The sequence below is a fragment of the Thrips palmi genome, unplaced genomic scaffold, assembly GCF_012932325.1.
Source record: "Thrips palmi isolate BJ-2018 unplaced genomic scaffold, TpBJ-2018v1 HiC_scaffold_10, whole genome shotgun sequence".
In the NCBI taxonomy this organism is placed as follows: Eukaryota; Metazoa; Arthropoda; class Insecta; order Thysanoptera; family Thripidae; genus Thrips; species Thrips palmi.
Genome location: NW_023144621.1, coordinates 22807254 through 22815951, shown reverse-complemented (window position 1 = coordinate 22815951; position 8698 = coordinate 22807254).

Below are 8698 nucleotides of genomic sequence, written 5' to 3'. Positions count from 1 at the left end.
CTTTATGACGGCGACCCTTGACCCGGACCGCGCCGTCCGCCCGCGGTGCCCTGCAGACTGAGAGCCGGTCGCTCTGTCTCTCTCGCGCCCGTTGGGGACGCGCCATGAGTGCGAGCAGTGCGAGAGAGACGGAGCGACACGTGGGCCGCGGCGCAACGCGTTGCCATCCATTGCGGCGCGCGTTAGGAGAAACGGCTGCGGGTGACGCCGTGCGCCGCGCCGCGCTGCAGCCCGCCAAGCCTGCGCCCAGCCTCGCTCGCGGCTCCGGGGCTCCGCGGGGCGGAGGGCGGATGGCAGATCGAGGCCTTCATCATCGGGCTCCCCGCGGCCCGCGGCCCCGTTTGGCGTGATCGTGGAAGAACGCAGCGCAGCGCGGGGCGGCCAATGCGTACGTGTGTGCGTGTGGGTACACTGGAAAACTCGTCCGATCCGGAGAGAGATAGAGATTTAGTGGCTGTCGGATCATCGAGTGGAGGCATCCCGCTCGCCTGGCCGTGCCTCGCAGCATCCTGCTGGCCCGCTGGCCGCGCCGGGGCCGTTTCCGACGGTTTCCGCTGCCGGCGCCCCACGGCGTCAGCCTTCTGGCCAGCCTCCTGGCGCCGGATGGGGCAGCATGGGCAGGGGCCGTGGACCTCCATGGACCAGGCACGGATCCCAAAGCCACTCTCCCGCCGCCGGCCTTTCTAGTGTGTCCAGGATCAAGACGTTTCGTTTCCCTCTGCCTTCCTTTATGGGGTGTCCTCGCGTGGCCATTAGGAGCGGAGCAGCGGAGCCGTCTTTGTTTCCACCTCGATCCGACACTCGTTTCCGTTACAACCGTTTACCGCGTTTACGGTTCGGGGCCCCGCGATGTTGTTGTTTCGTTAATTCTTTTACGGCCCCGCCGACCGGCCGGCCGAGGCCGCCCGACCTGACCGCGGCGTGAGGGTTAAACGGCCGCATTGCCGCACATTTGCTGGCTCATTTTTCGCGCGTGAAAAATGGGGCGCGGTGAGGTGCGCTTGGGGCTCATTCCGCACGCTCTGTCCCTCTCGCACGCTGAGCGCGCCGCAGCGGCGAGAGAGGGACAGAGCGACGCGAGCGGAGCCAGTCTGCCGCGCTCTGTGGTGTGTGTTTGAGCAGGGGCTTGTAACAGCCCGCGATTAGTGTGACTGACGAGCAGGTGTCGGCCGCGGCCGCGGTGGCCGCCCCGCCAGTGTGGCCGCCCGGCAGGCCCGGCAGCGCGCCGCGTGGTCGCCGGCGTGCTAATGACGGCCGTCCTTCTCGCTCTCTCTCTCTCTCTCTCTCTCTCTCTCTCTCTCTCCCCTCTCTCTCTCTCTCTCTCTCCTCTCTCTCTCTCTCTCTCTCTCTCTCTCTCTCTCTCTCTCTCTCTCTCTCTCTCTCTCTCTCTCTCTCTCCTCTCTCTCCTCTCTCTCTCTCTCTCTGATGGCGGGACACTTTCTTCGCGCCCACTCGCACGCACAGCCGAAGCCGAACTGGAGCGAGTGGCGGCCGGGGACGATGATCAGGCCGAGCAGGAGCAGGAGGAGGAGGACCGCAGCGCGGATGCATTGTCTTACGTGGAGGTCCGACCAAGGGCCGACCGGACGGCGGCGGGCGGAGGTTCGGCGTGTTCCGGGAACGGCCCGACTCGCCGGCCAGCCCTTTGCCGACGCCCGTGGGCAAGCTGGCAAGCCCGTGGGCGGGTGCGGGTGGCTGGGTGCAGCAGCAGCCTCGGCAGCCCACAGTGGGCCAGAGGACCGGTGGAGGCGGCCAAAACTCCAGACGCGTTTTGAGCTCCAGAGTCGCTGAATAGGACTAGAATCGAACGCGTGACCCCACCAATGGATTGCTCTCCGAACGAGGAATCCATTGGTGGGGTCACACGTTCGGTTCGAGTCCCTTTTAACGACTCTGGAGCTCAAAACGCGTCTGGAGTTTTGGCCGCCTCCACCGGTCTTCTGGCCCACTGTGCAGCCGCTGCAGCCTGCCTGCACCGGGACCGGCGGGACCGGTAACAAATGAAAATGAAAAGGAGTTCTTTGCAGCGCCGAGTCCCTCCGAGTCCGTCCGCGCGGCCAGCGCGGCCAGCAGGGTGATTTCGAACCGTGTTTTCTCCGGTCTGTCTCTCTCGCATGCGAGCTTTACGAGTCGAAACCCTCCTCTCGGCATTATCAGTGTGCTGCGTTGTTCGGGTGGTTTGAGTCATCCGTGGGTTCGAGTCTCCGCGAGGGCGCGGGCTTTTTCTGCCCTTGACCGGGGCAGGGTGATAGAGAGAGTCTGAGTGGTGGGTCGACGAGCGTGGCCGAGGCCTTAGAAAGCGTGGGTAATCCCGTACGGCCGTACGCGGCGTCCCAAGGACCAAGGGCCCAAGCCAAGGGCGGCGAGATGGGAGGCGGTGCGTGGTACACTGTGGGGCAGCCACGCCCCCAGCACTCTCAGCTCGGATCGCAGAGCACCCCGCCCATCCTGCAGACTGAGAGTCTGAGACTCTGTCTCTCTCGCACCTGTGCGGGATGCCCCATGAGTGCGAGAGGGACAGAGCGACGAAAACGACTCTCGGGATCAGTCTGCTGACCGAGGCAAAATGGCGAACATAACGAAGGGGCGGGACGGCGCGCAGTGCAGCGTAAATCACTCCAGGCGACGCGACACGCGTGCAACACGTGCAACAAGCGGCGACAGCAAGCCTGCGCCGCGACGCGTGCAAGGAGTGCTGCCCCGGGGAAGTGGACGCGGTGACCAGTGGGCCCTCCATGACCGTCCATGACCGTCCATGACCGTCCATGACCGTCCATGACCGTCCATGACCGCCGTCCATGGCCGTCCATGACCGTCCATGACCGTCCATGACCGTCCATGACCGTCCATGACCGTCCATGACCGTCCATGACCGTCCATGACCGTCCATGACCGTCCATGACGGCGCAGTCCAGGTGAAAGTACGCCCGAAGTTCTGTGAATGAAATCCGGGCCTCGGTGCGTTGCGTTGCGTACTGGACCACGATGAGCACCGCCTTGTCAGAGGTCAAGGGCTCCCCGGGGCGGGGCGGGGCGGGGCGCCCTCAGGTAGGGGGCCGCATTCCGACCTGATGAATTAAATGGTGCACGTCAATTACGATACGTCTCGGACCGCACCGCCGTCACCCCAAGGAGGAGTCCGGATCGCCCTCGCAGCCATCGCCAACCATTTCGGCACTCTTCGTTTATTTTTTTATTTTTTTATTTCTTGACGGCGATGGAAGCGGAGCAAGCGGAGTGACAGCGAAACAAAAGAGTCCGTGAAAACGACTTCGTGTAATTTTTTTTGTTTTATTAGCCCTTTGGAGTTCGGAGGCCCGTCACTTTCCTTTGGCACCTCCAGTCCGCTCTGTCGGGGCGCATTCCTGCCCAGGACGCTAGGCCGGCCGGCCAGCGCTGCAGCTACGACCGGCCGGTTAATCGCCCAAGGCCCAATCAGGACTGATTGATAAATAAATAAGAAAAGAGTCTCCTGTAATAATGGGGCCGAATCACGCCGGGCCGCCGGGCAGCGGAAGACGACGGCCCTCCTGGACGCAGCGTGGACGCGGTGCCGCAACAATAACCAGACCGCGCTGACTGGACCCTCTGACGGGGCAGGGATGGAAAACGACGCGATTTCCTCTCCGGCCTGAGGATTTTGAAACGTCTGCCGATGAGGTAAATTTCGCGCCGCCCCTTCCGGCCCCTTCCTTTTGCGTGTGCCGCGGCCCGCACCGCCGCGGGGCACGCTCGCGCCGTTCGCACAGCACAACCCAAGCACAGCAAGTAAGCGAGCTGGGAGACGAAGACGTCAGACTGGCCGATAAGATGGGCGAGGCAGCAGGGCGGCCGCGCGTAATAGCACGGCAGCAGACCGATCCCGAGAGTCGTCTTCGTCGCTCTTGTCTCTCTCGCACTCATGGGGCGTCACCTTCCGTGCGAGAGGGACAGAGCGACGAAAACGACTCTCGGAACCAGTCTGCAGGGCTCGCTGAAAAAAGAGGCGGAAAACGCACACACACTCACTCAGACGGAGCCACTATGAGTGGAAAATAAGATATTTTGAAGGCCGTGTCTGCTGGAGGCACGGCGGCGCGAGCCCGCCCTCCGGTTCCTGCCCTTGATGATGACCAAAACAGTGGCTAGCTCCTCCACTGCACGCCGCCGTCCGACCGGACCCAGCGCAGCCTTCAGTCTGCTCATTAATTTCACCAACTTGAAGATATATGCCCAGGCCATGAGCTAACCCGCTGAGTCGCCTGCCCCGCCTCGCCCCGCCCCGCCTCGCCCCGCCCCGCCCCGCCCCGCTGGCCAGCCGGACCACTGGACCTTCCAGCTCCAGCGGCCACCGCCACCGCTCCGCCAAGGCCGTGTTATGGCACGTCTCATCAGTGACTTTTCTTTCTCAACGCGTAGAATATTTTTGAAAATAAAAATATTTCCGTGGCTCTTTCTTCCACCGCCTGACTCGGCGCTGCTGCTGTCCCAGCATGAAAGGAGGCGCGGTGCTGGGGGACCGGACCACCTCGGATGAAATATCTCTTTTCTCTCATTCCGTTTTTTGAAAGCGACCACCGCGGTGCCGGTGCGGTACCCTGGCGTGTGTCATTACGTCGCCGACAGTAACTGATGGCAGTGTGGCGTTGGCAGCCCTGTCATGAGGAGGTGGCCGCCCTGGCCGCCGCGGCCGACGGTCTTCCGGCGCTAATCCCTCGGATTACGATTCCGCCGCGCGCCAGCAGGCGCGGCTCCTTCCGAACGGGGCTCTGTCTCCCTCGCACGCAGGGGTCGTCCCGCTGGGGAGCGAGAAGGACAGAGCACTGGAATGAGCCTGCTCGGTCGCGGCGGGCCTAGAGTAGCCTGGAGGAGGGGCCCCGCGGCGCACAATGGGCCAACGGCGGCCCAATGGGTGGCGAGGTGTGAAAACGTGACAGACGACGTCGACGTCGCCACGGTATCGAGACGAGCCGCGGCACTGGAAAGCGAACGGTCTGCCCCGGACTCCAGTTCTTGCAGGTTCCTGGCAGCCTCGTCTCACGGCTAACCATTTCCACCAGTTTTTAACGCGCAAACAACTCATTCGCGGGCCGCTCTCGACCGGAAACAGGCAGGCTATGAGAACTTTTGCACAATCCCAACTCGTAATGTGCGCAGCCGGTAAAAACAAACAAACACCACCAACGAATGTTGTCAGTCAGCGTCGTGTCTGACTTGATTTTTTCCTTCGGACAACATTCGCACTCTCACGGGTGCTCGCGGGCTCACGCGCGCGTGGCTCCGTTTACTCTCAGCGCGCGTTTTGAAGCACAATATTGTCTCTAAGGCGCAAGCTCGGCGCAAGCCGGAACGACAACACAGCTTTCACTGCGGGCGGCGCGGCGCACACACTCACGGGGACTGCCTCAAGAACACCGTGGACAATCATACACATCAAGGCGTCGGCCCGGCCACTCTGAGTGTGTGCGTGCGGCCGTGCGTGTGTGTGAGTGTTGCGCCCGTGTGTGTGAGCGCGTTTCAAGGCTTCCCTTCGACAAACACTGGGTCGGTAGCCCAGCACGGCCCAGCATCCTCTTCCAAGGTGGTCTTCCTCTAATGGCCGCGCTCGCCGCGCCACGCTATGCGCCCTTCCTCGCCCCGCCCCGCCCCGCCCCGCCCCGCCCCGCCCCGCCCACGGAGCGGCTACTATTGAGGTAGTCAAAGGGGCCACGCCCCGGACTCTGTGTGGGGGCTCGGCTTGGGGCTCGGCGAGACTCGGATGGGGTGGCGGCGGCTGCACGAACAGGACCCGGCCGACGCGGGTACCCGAACCAAAGATCGTCAACGGGTGGATCGCGATGGATCGTGCTCCCGAATGTCGGTTCGGGTCGGTTCCGAACCAAACCGAAGTGCCGGTTTTGGCCCAAACCGTTGACCAGCTTCGAGTCCCGGCGGCGCTATAATTTTTTTTCGCGATTTCAAAGCTGCAACCGCAACTAACATTTCACGGCACACATAAATACCGTGGAGATTCCTTTTCAAGAACCTGAAGGGTACCAGAGACCGACAAAAATGCAGGCTTCTGCCGGGACTCGAAGCTGGGCCAGTCGCCGGCCGGGCCCACGCCCGCCAGGGCTTGGCTCGGGACCGACCCGGGCCGACGTTGGCGAGCACGATCCAACGCGATCCACCCGTTGACGATCTTTGACCCGAACCCAACACTTTTTTGCCCGAGAATGTTGCGCCAGTGCTCGCTTGTGCGCGCGGTTGCCGGTTCAAATACCCACTGCCCTTTTTTCCGGTTTGGTGTCGCTGGGTACGCGGCCAGGGCACGCCGATGATATCAGCCGCACGGCGGCTCGGCTGCTCCCCGCGGAGCACAAGATGGCCGAGCGGCAAATAGGCTCACCCCATTCCGATGGTGGGGCTGCATAATGGATGGGGTGCCTGCCTGCCCTGCCTGCCGTCTTTATCTGATCGGCCTTTGGGGGCGAAAGGCAGCGTTTGCTGCTGGATCATGTTCTCCGGGACTCCGGGACTCCAGGACTCCAGGGCTCCAGGACTCCAGGGCTCCAGGACTCCAGGGCTCCAGGACTCCAGGGCTCCAGGACTCCAGGGCTCCAGGACTCCAGGGCTCCAGGACTCCAGGGCTCCAGGACTCCAGGGCTCCAGGACTCCAGGGCTCCAGGACTCCAGGGCTCCAGGACTCCAGGGCTTCGGACTCCAGGACTCCTAGACTCCAGGATTCCAGGACTCCAGGACTCCAGGACTCCAGGGCTCCAGGGCTCCAGGACTCCGGGACTCCGGGACGGGGCGACCGCGTGACTCGCCTCGGCCGACGCGCGTCCAACGTGTAACTCACTGGAGGCAATGTTGTGGCTCGGTATGGAAGAAGCCAATAACCAATTAGCACGTGGCTGCTGGGCTGGCTGCTGGGCTGGCCGCAGGGCTGGCAGCCTGTTAGTCCGACCGTGGACGTACTATAAATCGCGCCATGCTTGCCAACCACGTGACTCGAATCGCGCGAGGATTATCCACCATTTCTGCCCATCCGTCCGTCGGCTGCAGTCGGCTGGGCCGTCGCTGCCGATGGCGGTGGCTTCATTCCCCAGGTCCGCCAGGTCCGCCAGGTCGGCAGGTAATCCTTTCCCATTGCTCTTCCCGGCCGGCCGCACAGAATGGAGTGAAATTTCTCCTTTGAATCCGTCGGCACGGCACGGCACGGCACGGCAAGGAGTACGGAGTGCGGCCCTTCCTCTATGTGTGTGTTACAATGACGTTCCCATGCTTATCTTATAGGCTAAGGCCTCCAGCGGCCATCTCCGCTGGCCCTGGGCCCTGGGCCTGCCTGGCCACCCGCTCTCTCCAGGACGGCGTCCGCGCGCCGTGCCACGCCGTGCCACGCCGTGCCACGCTCATCGTGGCCGTGCCCAAAGAGTGCCTGCCCTGCCGAGCCGCGCGTCACTCGGACGCGGCGCTCCCACCGCAAAGCCCGGCACAGCCAAAGCCCAGCCCCCAGAGGCTTCAGCAAAACCACCACCGAAGGGCATCGATGCGTAGCGAGAGGAGGAGGAAATTGAGGGAAAACTGACAAAGCCTCTCGTTTTCCTCTGACGACAACCTAAACCTCACCTCGCCGGCCAACCCTAACCCAACCTAATCTGAGCGCGGTGCCGCGGTGCTATTAGCGGAACGAGTCCGGTGCTTTTCCCTTGTCTGGCTGCGCGCGCTGCAAGCGATCCGATCTCGCGCTTAATTCGTTTGGAATTGAATGCGCGCGCTACTTTGGCCCAAGGGAAGGACAAAAAAACACAAGGCTTAAAAAGAAGGTGGAGGAGTTTGACTCTAATAACTCTAAGCGCCGCGCCCCGCCACGCGCGTTGGCGGCGCCGGGCGCAAGTTTGCCTTTGCTGTGACTAATGTGCCGGGCGCGCTGCTTTTGTGCCCACGAGACGCACGGCTATCCTTTCCCCTGGAGCCATACTGCAGCCGCACTGCCCTACGACGGGCCCGTTCCGTTTTTACTGCAGCCATTTCCTTTTCTTGCAAGGAATTTCTAACCGTCAAATTTGCTCCGTGGCCGCCAATATTCCCATCCGAAATTTAATTCCTACGAAATTCTCTAGGAAATAAAACTCCTAGGGAATTGACGCCAAGGAAATATCATACGTTTTTGTCGAATTATGCGTGTGTAAGTTTTCGCATTTCACAGCAAACCGAACCGATTACCTGCCGGAGGTTTTCTCTGCAGCGAACGACGGCGAACGGGGGCGTGAGCGTCATTGTGGAGGTGAAACGGGCCGCCATGTGCGATGCGGTGCGACGCGGTGTCGCCAGCGTGTCTCGGCGTCGCGGGCATTCCGAAAGACAATTCCAGAGCGGCGGCGAAGCAGGCGAAGCGAACGGCTTTCGAGAGCCGACGCCCCGCCACGCCACGCCCCGCCACGCCGTGCCACGACACTCCGGTGCACTTTCATGCACTCCACGGCCGGCGGGGTCGTCGTCGTCCTGCCCCTCCCCCGCCCCTCCGCCCCTCCGGGGCACCGCGGGAGGGACCTCCCCGTGGGGCGCACAGAGCACGCTGTGCGCTGAGCGGCGGACCCCTGAGGGCCCTACCGATGCGGCCCGGAGGCGCGCCTGCGGCGTGGGCGGAGGGGCGCCCGATGGCCTGCCTCGGCCTGCCCGATGGCCCCCCGAGTAGCGAAAGTAGCGGAAGCACTCGCGGAGGCGCGACGAGGAG